This window comes from Pinus tabuliformis, chromosome J (assembly GCF_031772625.1).
Source record: "Pinus tabuliformis cultivar Carrire ecotype Pingquan chromosome J, CPIR1, whole genome shotgun sequence".
In the NCBI taxonomy this organism is placed as follows: domain Eukaryota; kingdom Viridiplantae; phylum Streptophyta; class Pinopsida; order Pinales; family Pinaceae; genus Pinus; species Pinus tabuliformis.
This window is the reverse complement of record NC_142295.1, coordinates 1,635,238,742-1,635,252,426: the sequence shown is the minus strand read 5'-3', so window position 1 is coordinate 1,635,252,426 and position 13,685 is coordinate 1,635,238,742.

The window sequence follows — 13,685 nt, the reverse complement described above, 5'->3', positions numbered from 1 at the left end:
CCACCTAATATAGTGTCCCAAAAAAAAATCTTGGGGCATTTTCGTCCCCCCTGTGTTCCCCCCACTACACCCAACACAACGAAGGGGGGGTTGGCCACCCCCCCTCTAACCCCTTGGCTTCACGCGTGGGGCTATTCATGGAAAGAATATCATGCACACCCAACAAGATGAAAATTATACTCTTAAAATATTAAGCTCGCAAGCTACACTACCCCTCCCAACTCGAAACATTGTGATTATGTTGAATCTTATGTTGTGTTCAACTGAAAAGGTATAGAGGGGACCATGTCTGCTCATGGGTAAGTGGGAAGGCCAAAGTAATATGCACGATGAATCAATACTCCCTAGAGAACCAAGGCCCGACACATAAGAAGTTAACCAAGACGGAGAAGTTGGAGTTCAACCAATGTGTCGTTAAGTGTTGTAGTTGCTGCAACACCCTCCGCAATTTTGGCTTACACTCAAATTTTGGAGCCTTCCTTGGTATTTTTCATCATTGTTGCAAACACTACGGATCACTTCATGAGATCTCTCATAGTTCTTTGTCCCTTTTGCATGTTGGTTTAACTGTCATCTTTTAGCATGTTTGGCTGTCGTACAATGTTTGCGAGCCTTTTATAATGGTTTCAAAGGTTGGCCTTTCTGTATATGAGTTGTCCCAATCATGTAAACATGTGTCACATCCATAAACAAAGTCTTGAGAATTGTCGCACAAGTGTCATCACAGTCATCCTAAAGCCTAACTTAAGTGTCACACTTGTCGTATATTGTTATGAGGTAGTCACATGAAGGGAAATGATTTATTTATGTGTTCCGATGATCTATTTTATCATCTATTCAAATTATGTTAATTCTGTGATCACAATCAAGGTTCATCACAGTTCATCACCCATCAAGCACTTAGCCATTTTTGGAAAATCTTCCCAACCGGGAAACTTAGCTTCACCAAGCCTCGATTGAATTTTATACTACGTAGTATTATCCCTTTAGGTTGTGACCCTACTTCTTGAAACTGCACAGTGCACATTCCTTGTCGTCTAGGACTTCTACTTTGCACAATTTCTGAGTCCATCTCTTGATCTTGACCCTGAAATTTGTGCAATTATGTCTCCCAATCTTCCTTGAACTACACACTTCGCAATTTGAAACCTCAAGCCTTTTCCTTGTTTGTTGGAACTACATAATGTGAAGAATCCCAACCTCCCTTGGCCTTCAAAATTGCGTAGGATTCTTCCTCCAATGTCCTTTCCCTTAGCCGGACCCCACTGCCTCCAAAAACTTCGCAGTTCTGTCCTTCAAGCCTCCCTGAGTTGCACATTGCACAATCTCAGAGCCCAAGCCCTCCCATTTTCTACTGAAACTGCACAATGCATAGTCACTAGGACCCTCTCCCTAGTCCATGACTTGTCCCAGGCTCAATTCAAGGATAAGAATGCATCATCTTAGATTAGGGGGTTTTCGGATTGATGGCGTCTCGTCATGAGTGAATTGCACGAATGGGTACATTATCATGTCATGGCAAGATGATGAAGAAGGAGGAGTGAAGCATGCCTAAAGACTCCCTTGTAGTTGAATTCATAGGTGGATCAATCAAGAGGAAGTAAAGGGACACAAGTTTGTAACTACCATCCAAGACTAAATATCATTGAATACCCCACATCACCAAGCCATGCGAAGGAGAAGATAAAGCATATCCAAGAAGACATCGAGCATTCAGCAGCAATAGTGAATTGACATTGCCACATCACCAAGCAGTCCATGTCAACAGTGTAATGTCATGTCATGTCATGAGTGGTAATATGCAACCTCACTATTTTGGACAATATGTATTGTATTCAAATGTATTGTAAACTGGAAGTCCAAAGGACACACATGAATGTGAAGAGTCATGTAAGTTGAAAATTCATAGGAAGTTGAACAGTGATGAGGGTAGTCAAAGATTCATAAGGGAGAAGCATCACCCCTTGGTTATATATACCCCCTCATTGTATGAGAAAAATACTTTTCACCTTGGCTCCTCTCGCAAGGCATTAGAGAGATCAACTAGTTCTTTGAGGAGCAAGGAATGGCTCCAATGTCCCACTACTCGGGCTAGTGATGTACATTATAAACATGTGTCTTGGAACTTTTTCCTAATAACATAAGCCTTCTACGGCAAAAATGTTCTTCATGCATGGACTATGGTTGTTTGTAATACTATTTTGTAGACATTTGTATTTCATGTTTTCTTTCACATGTACTAAGATAGTTGAACTATTTCAGTTATTTTAGTGCTCATCTAATTGAGAATGTGATGTAATGGTTGTTATTGTTGTCCCATCCTTCTAGACTATTCCATGGGATATTAGACATATCTTTCCTTATTGTTGGTTGTAATGACCATCATATCCGTTGTGGACTATTTCTCTAGATGTTAGACAGATCCTTCTGGTTCATGTGTGTCTCTTCCTAGGTGGTACTATTACATCACACTTATAGGCTCACTTTTCTCCCCGCCTTTCAGTTGAATAAATTTGACACAGTTGCAACTGCATAGTCACTAGACACACTTCCCCTGCTTTTTGAAAATGCCATTACATCCCTCTCTTGTGCTGACAGCTAGAGCCAAGGAAAAGCTTTAAGGATTTGGCAACTGAGCCTTTATATCAGATGAGACTCCTACACGAAATGATGTGAGGTATGATTGGGAATTCATATCGAGGATATCCCCTGAATGTTAGTGGGTCCAGCATTGTTAACAAGTGCCTTTTGCCTTATTGACTTTCCTGTTGGAAATGTTTCTCTATATTGTTTTCTCATGATGCATCCTTCACATAGGTTGTCTGTTTTTTCTATGAGTGGCAATCCATTCACCATGCCTTTCGTATGCAACAAATTCAAACCTTCAAAATTGAGATGACCAAATCTGAAATGCCATAACCAATTTTCATCTTTGATCTTTGATTGGAATTTTAGTTGTGTGACAACTGCAACATTTCTTTCATCCTCTTGTGAATTCATTGACAATTATGCTTGCACACCTTCTTCCTTCAAATCTGGTTTTATCTTTAGGGGAAAAATTCTATAGCTTGTCATCTGAACTTTTGCAATCAACTTTCTACTTGGATACTTATCCAAAATTGTGCACTCGCCATTTTTGACAAAATACATTTTAGCCTTTCTGCATGAGATGTCCAATGCTTATGAGGTTATGCTTCAAACCAAGGACAAAATAAACATCTGAAATGTACTTCTTCTCCCCCTTGTTTGTTAGAATGTTGACTCTTCATTTTCCCATGATAGAGACTTTGTTATCAATCCCTACTGTCACTTCAGATTTCACACTTTCATCTAGATTGGTAAACATTTATATGTTCCATGTCATGTGATTGTTGCACCCTGAATCTAGAAACCATACATCTCTTTGTTTTTCTTGTGCTATATTAGAAGCTAAAAACATGCTATCTTGGTTGTGATTTTCTTTTGTGAAATTTGAACATGGTTTGTTACTTATATCATGTTTCTTATTTCTACATTCATTTTCATAATGACCATACTTCTTACAATAATGACATTGAACTTGAGATTTATCATACATCTAACCTTGTTGAAAAATGAACCAAGAAAATCGTAATTTAATTTTGTCCTTGAATTAAATTAGGAATTAAATTGTAATTCTAGTTCTCAAAGAAACTTGTAATAGTTAACTAAGTTAATTTGAGTTAGTTGGCTCAGTTAATTTTAGCTCGGAGTGTAACAACCCTAGTGAAAATTCCATGTAATATAAGTTTAAAAAGGAAAAATAATAACCACGATTGATGGGACACTTATTCCAAGTTGAATGTTGGTTAAAACATCCTAGTGGGTGTTCATTTATTTTATTATGACTACGGAAATTGGGAAAGGAAATGACTAAGGCTTTGGAAAGGAAAAATGGCATTTTTGGCACATTTATCTATGAAAATAAGGGAAATTAGGAGAAAAGGGAGGTGAAAGGTCACAAGTTACATGTGAGGAGGAAAATGAAGGAAAATAAGGCAAAATGAAGAAAAGAGGGGCCTAATTGATAAAAAGGCTTCTAAGGATCAGTTTGTAACCTTTTGCCAGTTTAGTTTTGGAGCTCTCCCAATATTCTCTCTCTCTCACTCTCACTCTTGGACACTTAGAGTTTCTTGGAGCACTTTCAGATTGGATCAAGAAAGGAAGAGCAGGATCAAGCAACTACAACAGGATTATTTGCAAGTATCAATTTTTATGTGTGTTTTCCTTGCTAGATTTTGCATGCAAGGTATTTCATGTGGTTCTTTGTTGTTCTGGCATGGGTTTTTCCAGGTGTGACAGTGCTTTCAGCCTAACCTTTCCATTTCTAGATAACCATGGTGTGATGGTGTTCTCATGTTTTGGTTGAGTTTGATTGCCAGATGGATTCGAAGCTGAGTGAGGTGAATCTCCATGTAACAACCCTGGTGAAAATTCCGTGTAAACATATATAAACACGACGGATGATGGGACACGTATTCCAAGCTAAATGGTGGGTAGGACATCCTAGTGGGTGTTCATTTGGTTGTTTATGGTTAAGGAAATTGGAAAAGGAAATGCTAAGGCATTAAAGAGGCAAAAAGTTATTTTGGCATATTTATTTATGAAAATAATGGAAATTTGGAGAAAAGGAAGGTGAAAGGTCACATTTTGCATGTGAGGAGGAAATTTAAGGAAAATAATGGAAAATGCAGAAAATAGAGGCCTCATTAATAAAAAGGCTTATGAGGATCAGTGGGGAAGACTTGGTCAGTTTAGATTTGGAGCTCTCTAATTATTCTCTCTCTCTCTCTCTCTCATACACTTGGTTACTTAGATTTTTCTTGGAGCACTCTTGGAGGGTGTGGCATACTTGGATTCTTAGAGCAATAAGGCAAAGGAAGAGTGGGAAAGTGCAAGACAGCATCGACATCAACAGCTACATCAAATTTTCTTGTAGGTATCGAGTTACATGTATGATTTCTTCACTAATTTTGGCATGCATGGCACATGCATGTGGTTTCTTGGTTATTGATGGGCCATGAATACGACCACTTTGTAACACTTATTTCATCCATTTTTACTCTTCTCTATTATATCATCTATTATAATTTATCATTTAAATCCATTTTATAAATGATTTATGCTCTTATGGATGAATACTATTTATTCTCCTTTATTTCTAATAAATTGATGATTATGCGTGATTTTATCAATGATAGTTTTAATAAATCAGTTGTAACATTATTCACCATTTTTAGCCTCCAAGATAATTTCCAGATTGAAGACTTTATCATTAAAAGTGCCAACTCAGAAATTCGCTGGAATAAGAAGTGACGGTTTTGCGGTTGAGATTCTGAGCAAATGAAGCAGAATCTGGAAAATCTGGAACATGGGTTTTGTCCAGAACGGACCCAGTTAACTTTAAAAGTGAACGGTTTGCCCAAATTCGGCTTGTACTGAGAGAAACGCAGGGTTCTTTGAGCACGATTTTCTCAAATTTGTTGTTGTGACCGTCCTCCAAATCTCAGCGGCAAAGCCAAATTCGTCTTGCTCTTGTTGAAAGTTGGATGGAAATATATCTTCTTGTTTATCAATTGGTTGGAAACAATCTAATTTTGTAATAGAAATCATGTTGTACTTATCTTGATTGTAACTGCTCTTTGATCTCTCTTTATTTAAATCACAACAGAGATCAGAGAGGGGGGTGATTTCAGAGGGATTCGAATGATGGAATTGAGGATGAATTAGAGATTCAGAATTGAGGATGGCAGAGAGAATGGATAATGGCTGAGAGATTGAGAGATTTCTTGTTGTAATCCACTGTAACTCTGCTCTGATATTTTAATATAAATCTAGTTGCCATTTCATCCTTGATCCTGAAGTAACCCAGCAGCATCCGCTGGCGGCTAAGGGCCCAGCCTCTGGTGGAGTATGTTGCTGCTGTATTATATCTTTATGCTTCATGTGTTGTTTGATTTCTTTCTTTTACTCTGTTCAGTAATCTGATGCACTTTATTGTTTTACATATCAGCGCTATTAGATATACTTGATTGGATACTATCGTTATCTGCAACAGGAATGCTATGTTATCATTTTAACTTTGTATCGCATTGATGTTCCTTTTGATAATTGATATAACATTGTTGTTCCTTACAGATTGTCATTCGATTACAGATTAACCACGCTGTATGTTCCTAAATCGGTACAACTGTATGATGTATTCTTAAATTGTGACTGTTGTTTATTCGGGATTGCTGTTCCGTTACAATTGCTGTTACTTTATAACTATGATTCATGCATATTGTATCGAAGCTCGGATTACTGTCCCTTTTAATGATAAGTGTGTTGCGTGCTTGATTTGGATTGTTGTACATTCATATTTAGTTGTTGTTTCATTTCAATTGCTGGTCTATTTCAAGATTGTTGATTTGTTGTTTCATTTACTTGCCATTTCTTAAGGACAGACTCAGGCTGTAGTGAGTGTCAGCTTCTGCTATTTGGCTCCCAGACCTCTGATCTGCTCCCATCAGTTATGAAAGGGATAGGTTATTGCCACCAAACCCTTGGCTGATGTGTTGTTCTATTTCATTGTTATTTCCTTTACTTGCCATTTCATTTATATTCATCAAGGACGATCTCAGGCTGTAGTGAGCCCCAGCATCTGCTACCTAGCTCCCAGACCTCGGATTTGTTCTCATCAGTTATGAAAATGATGGGTTATTGCTACCGAACCTTCAACTGATGCAATGCTTGGTGTGATTTAGCCTTTTGAAGTAGTTAAGTTATAGACATGCACCCATTTACTTTGCTGTTCATTTCTATTGATTAATTGCACTAGTTTGCTTTTAAAGAGTTTTCCTAGTTTACTTTCAATGGCAGCTTTAGTTCAAGTTCGATTTCCTTTTGATTGCTTTAAAGCAGGATTGTCAACTGTAGAGAACATTGGTTATTACTTCCTCGTTCCCAGATTGATTGTCTTGTTCCGGTTTGATTTCAATTGCATCAATCTCTAGAGGAATGAGTTATTCCTACTGTATCCTCTATTGATGTTTGCTGAGTGAATAGTTGGATTTCAAAGCATTTGAGTTTATGTTATTGTTAGATTTATTTTTCAAGCATTCATTGACTTTTGGATTTTAAGCACTATACTACAAAACATTACTCTTGAGTAAATAGCCGCCTCAGACTGAGTACACTCTTGAAATAAAAAGTTGTCCCTGGGTTGATAATTAATGTGAAGGTAATTAGGAGTTCAAAAGACACCTTTTTATCGCTCCACATTTTGGCGTCGTTGCCGGGAGAGTGTAGCCATTTCTAAAGAGTAGTGTGAATCTGATGAGTGCCTGCTAGGGAAGAGTTGGATCTTAAAAACGGAAGGTAAGAACCTGCGTGCGGAGCATGTAAAAGCCCTGCTCCACTGTCCGCTTTCCTAACAGATTTGCTGTTGCTTTGTTGTGTAGAAATAGATGTTTGAATTTTTGTGTGAATGACTAGGAAAAAATAGAAATTTTGAAAAATAAATCACATGATTTTACTCAAGTGGTGATGTAAGCACCACCAATTTCACTAACTAATTGGCAGGAACATTGGAAGAAGGAGCTTCGAAGGAACACATGAAGAACATCTTCTGTTATGGTAAGAAACTGCCCAACATTTTTTTTTTAATTTCCTGCTCAACTAATTCCACACCCTCACCACAATAAACCAGTACAACATGCTTACAGTGTTGGACTGCCAAATTTACCCAACCTTCCCACCCATTCTATCTCACATGTGCCATTAGAGAAAACTTACAATGAGATTCAGAATGTTTCAAATTCAAAAATTGTAGAAGATATGGAAGAAAATGAGGTTTCTTTTAGGTTGCACCAACAAACCATTTTAAAAGCTAAAGAACTTCATGGTATGATGGGAAATCAAGAAAGTAACGGATATATTGAAGATTGGTTTCACTCCATCACGTGTTTGCATCATCACTCCATACTTCAACAATTTTTGATACCATCTTTTCAAGGGAAGTTGGCTTCTCATACCCTAATTTTTATCAACATGCATTTTTCAAATTTGGGTATGTGCATACGTAAAGCCTTATTTCTAAAATGGTTCCACTGAAAATACTCTTATACATAAACATATTCAATTCTCAAAGAAGAGTATGATAGTGGAGAAAATAAAATAAATAAACAAATAAAACAATCAAATCTTTTTTTATTTTTATTTTTGTAAAGCTAGTTGTTTTTTGTTGCAACATGCTATGGAAATCAACATCGGTGATAATTTTTTTAATTAATTTGTGTATGTAGATGAATTATAATGGAAATAATAGTTCTACAAACACTTATATTCATTTTTATCATCAAAATGAAAAAATGGTTAAATATCATTTTTTTGGCTTTCGGGCTTGATGAGATTTCTGGAAAAACAGTCGGGACAGTCATGTTTTGAGGGACCAAAAGTGAATATTTTTAAAACCTGTTTCTACCCTATGTCGCCCTTGATGTCTACTTTTTAACCCAATTTGAATCACTCAATTTGGATTTGAAACGAAAAAGTTAGAAACAAAACATTGGCAGGGTGTCTAGTGGGCAGCTTAGGAACAGAGTTGGGACAGTCAGTTTTTGGAGGCATAAATGTTTGAATTTTTAAAACCTGTTACTATGGTATATTCCCCTATGAATCTAGTTTACAATACAATTGGAATCACTCATTTTTTATATCGTATGGGGAAGTTATGATAAAAATACTGATTGTTTATCGTAAATCAGCACCCTTAAAACTATGTCTTTCCGATTGTTCCTTACAGTATTTGACCTATCAATTCTTCTTGTCTTCAAAACCTGTTTCTATTGGAAATAAATAAATGAATATACTTTCATTTCCAATTTGAATCATTTGAATCCGACATCAAACAAAAAATTTATGCTTGAAATATCAACTGTTGGTCTAAGCTGGGTAATCGAAAATGACTCTGTTATGCAGGTTGTTCTAACTAAAATTGACATATCATATCATTGAATTTTTAAAACCTGTTTCTATTGGAGATAAACTTTTGAATTATCTCTCATTTGGCTTTGGAATCGCTCAATTTCGACAAAAAACATAGAAGTTGTGATTAAAACACTGCTGGTTAGTATGGTCGACCACTGCTCTCCCGCAGGTGACAAATAAATTTTACTTTGTTATTTTCTCCATGGATTTGTTCTACAGAGTAACTATTTGTTAGTTTTTTTGCATAATTCTTGGATTAGGGGAGTTGTGCACCTCTCTTTTTCCATGATTTAATGTTTTATTGCAGGTAGACACTCGTTTTTTTGCAGGTCCTAGGAGAAAAAGAATGTCAATTTATGGACGAGTGATTCTTCAAAGAAATTTTAAATGAAACAAAGGAATTTCATCCAACTCATTACCCAACGGATTCATAATAGAAGAAATGAAGAATTGATTTCCATTTGAAGATTCATGTCATGTCTTTGCTGCCAAAACATTTTTCAAATAAATCATTTTTTTGACATCACATCATAGCTGTTGTAACTTAATTTATTTATTTACATACTGTTTTTTGTTGTTTCTTTTCTAATTTCTCTTATATTTTGTGTTTCAGGTGTTGCTTCATTCAAAGTGTAACTCATCCTCAACATTAATACAGTGAACAGCGAATTCCTTCTTTGCATGCTTGCATTTTATGCTTGTGCATTTTGTTGTTCCTTTTCTGAAGGGACAACATTTGTGTGCACTTTTTTCTTTTCTTTTTTGTTTCTGCTGTTCCTTTTCCAAAAGGACAGCATTTTCGTTTTGTTGTTTCTTTTCCAAAGGAATAACACCTTTTGGGTTAGCCGTTCATTTTGTTGTTCCTTCTTCATGATTCATTTTGTTGTTCCTTTTTCACTTTCATTTTGCCGTTCCTTTTCCATGGTTCATTTTTCCATTCCTTTTCCACGGTTCATTTTTGCTGTTCCTTTTCCAAAGGAACGACACTTGTGTTTTTGCTGTTCCTTTTCCAAAGGAACGACACTTTTCATTTTTTGCTGTTCCTTTTCCAAAGGAACAACACTTGCGTTTTTGCTATTCATTTTCTAAAGGAACAACACTTTTAGTTTTTGCTGTTCATTTTTCCAAAGGAACGACATTTCCATTTTCACACTTTTTGGTGTGTATTTTTGCTTTTTTTTTGTGCATTTCCTTTGTTGTTCCCTACAAGGAATAACATTTTTTTTGAGTGTTTTTGCTGTTCATTCAAAAGAGCAACACTTTGGGAATATTTTTGAGAGCAACCCTTTCCTTCCTCTTGTAGGATTACTCCTAGTTCATCTCAACCACATTTTACTGATTCCCTTTTATGGCATGAAGTACACTACTTTTATGAGGACAATAATTATGGATTCTTTTGAAGCGAGTTAATATCATTCATGTTATGATATTTAATAGGACAACTCCTTGATGATAGCTTATTTTCAAAAGGGACACAATTATTTATATACTACTTTACTGCATTGTTTTCTGTTGAACATGATATTGATTGATCATCTTAATACCATGCTGGTTCCACCCTTCATGGTTATAATCTTCTCTGTCTGTAATAAATGAGATTATGGGTATATTTTTCTATTGACATGTTCAACTTCTTCCACCATCTCTACTCTTAAGGAGTATTGAGCCTCCCTCATTTTATCATAAAAATATGTAATAACAACAAAATTTTGGTCGCAGATGGAGGATAGGGGGTCTCATTACGAGCCAGCCTACCATGTTCATAAGGTTGTAACAAAGTGACATTCCCATTATAGCCACCACACCAGGGTTATGATCCATTTGATAGCCAAATTATCCTTGGAACAGGAGGTCTCATCACGAGCCGGCCTGATCACTTTTGCTACATCTCAGTGAATGGCAGTGTGATCATCTGGTTATCACGCCAGCACACTGATCTCTTCTGTAGAACAGCACTGTAACTCTCCATTTATAAATTGAGGATCCTGGCTCATATGGGTTAAAAAGCAACCCTGCCGAGGCTATGGATGCCTGCTGGCAGCAGCGCCTCTGCTTATGGTATTGAAGTTATATCTTATCGTCAATTATTATTATAATACCCTTTTCTTATTTTTTTCTTTTTATCAGAGAAGTTATTTCCTTAACTTTTTCCCTGTTTTGAACCTTTATGCATGAGAAATTGTTTTATGATCAATCACATCATTTTCAGCTAGAATACCGTCAGCAAAGCATCTTTTTAGCATATTGTTGTCCTTTTTCGTTTTGCATAAACTATCATCAATCCAAAGCGTCCTATCTCTTATTCATAACTATCTTTACACACTTTGCTCTCAATATAACCATAACTTTCACCGTCCTATCATTGATAAGTGTACTCTGCTTCATTTACTGATATATTGTTCATTCAATTGCCTTGCCATCAGCACCACCCCTTTCATATGCTTTATGGTTATGGAACCCATTTTCCAATTGGAGGGGGGAATGTATGCATTGCATGCGCTATGATTACTGCACTTTGCCATACCTTGTTGATTTGACAACATATTAGTATTGCATGTATACATATGTTTTTCTAATTGAAATTTTGCATGCATCTTATCTGTTGCTATTCAAAGCTAACACTATGGATTCAAGAACATTGTATGCAAAATAGTGCTTTGTTTACAGGAGAACAACAAGTATGGGCAGAATTCTATTCGTAGCATGACCACACTATTGCACTTAACAGAAGAGGCTCGCGAACGTGAACAATTCTTCAGACATGATGTGCTTACCTGGATTCCACCTTTTGCATCACTTTCCGCACCAACTCAGCTTCAACAACTGCCAATCCATATATGTCATTTCACATTTTTCTTTTTGGAGGTAAAACTCGAGGTAAAATAGCATAATTTTCTAATTTATTACGAATTTAGGAGAATTTAATGAAAATCCATTTTGAGCATTATTTATCATCCTTCATTCCACATCTTCACCACTTCCCCTTTTTCAACAGCATATCATTTTTGAGTGTGGGGGAGTGTTCCTTCATTTCTTTCTTATGACCACGTCATTCATATTCTTTATCATCCATTGCTATTCTTATTCATTCTCAACACCTCCCTTATTCCATGTTGTTTTACACCAAGCATAGAATTCAACAGATAGTAGCAACCACCTCTATTTGTTTTCTAGCATCGCATGAGGGCATGCTAATTTTTCAAATAGGGGGAGGAATGCTACGCATGATGGATGTTTTCTATTTTCTTTCTCATTTAAGGCATACAATTTCAGTGTAGAAATTGATTTCCATAATATTTTTAAAACTATGAACTCAATTCTTTTGATCTCTAGGAAACACAGACATACTATTAAAATACACATACCTAGATAATTTCAAGATAAATTGGTTCATAAAATTTCGGAAATCATGCACTCTCACTTACAGCCATTTTGTTTATATCTCATGATCCGTGCATCAAAACAGTTCGATTTTTGGATCATAAAGGCATTCATATATTATAAATTTACTTGCCAAATTTCAACAAAAGCTGGTTTGTAGTTTTTGAGAAAATGGTTAATGAAGTTTGTTGTTACTTATATCATATTTTGTTGCAACTTCATATATACATATAATTGAATGTCAATGTAAAAAATTTTATGTCTTCATCAAGATTACTAAAAGTGAATATTCATTAATTAAGGAAGAATTCATTTGTTCTATCCATTTCATGAGCTGAGATGAACATATTTTTTTTTTATCGCTTGGTTAACACATGGGTTTTTGTCTTTGGGTTGCATGAAGACATGCAATATATTCAGTTTTCGTTGCATGAGGACATGCAAGATATTGAGTGTGGGGGTATGATGGGCCATGAATACGACCACTTTGTAACACTTATTTCATCCATTTTTACTCTTCTCTATTATATCATCTATTATAATTTATCATTTAAATCCATTTTATAAATGATTTATGCTCTTATGGATGAATATTATTTATTCTCCTTTATTTCTAATAAATTGATGATTATGCGTGATTTTATCAATGATAGTTTTAATAAATCAGTTGTAACATTATTCACCATTTTTAGCCTCCAAGATAATTTCCAGATTGAAGACTTGATCATTAAAAGTGCCAACTCAGAAATTCGCTGGAATAAGAAGTGACAGTTTTTCGGTTGAGATTCTGAGCAAATGAAGCAGAATCTGGAAACTCTGGAACATGGGTTTTGTCCAGAACGGACCCAATTAACTTTATAAAAAATGGTTTGCCCAAATTCGGCTTGTACTTAGAGAAACGCAGGGTTCTTTGAGCATGATTTTCTCAGATTTGTTGTTGCAGCCGTCCTCCAAATCTCAGCTGCAAAGCCAAATTCGTCTTGCTCTTGTTGAAAGCTGGATGGAAATATATCTTGTTGTTTATCAATTGGTTGGAAACAATCTAATTTTGTAATAGAAATCATGTTGTACTTATCTTGATTGTAACTGCTCTCTGATCTCTCTTTATTTAAATCACAACAGAGATCAGAGAGGGGGGTGATTTCAGAGGGATTCGAATGATGGAATTGAGGATGAATTAGAGATTCAGAATTGAGGATGGCAGAGAGAATGGATAATGGCTGAGAGATTGAGAGATTTCTTGTTGTAATCCACTGTAACTCTGCTCTGATATTTTAATATAAATCTAGTTGCCATTTCATCCTTGATCCTGAAGT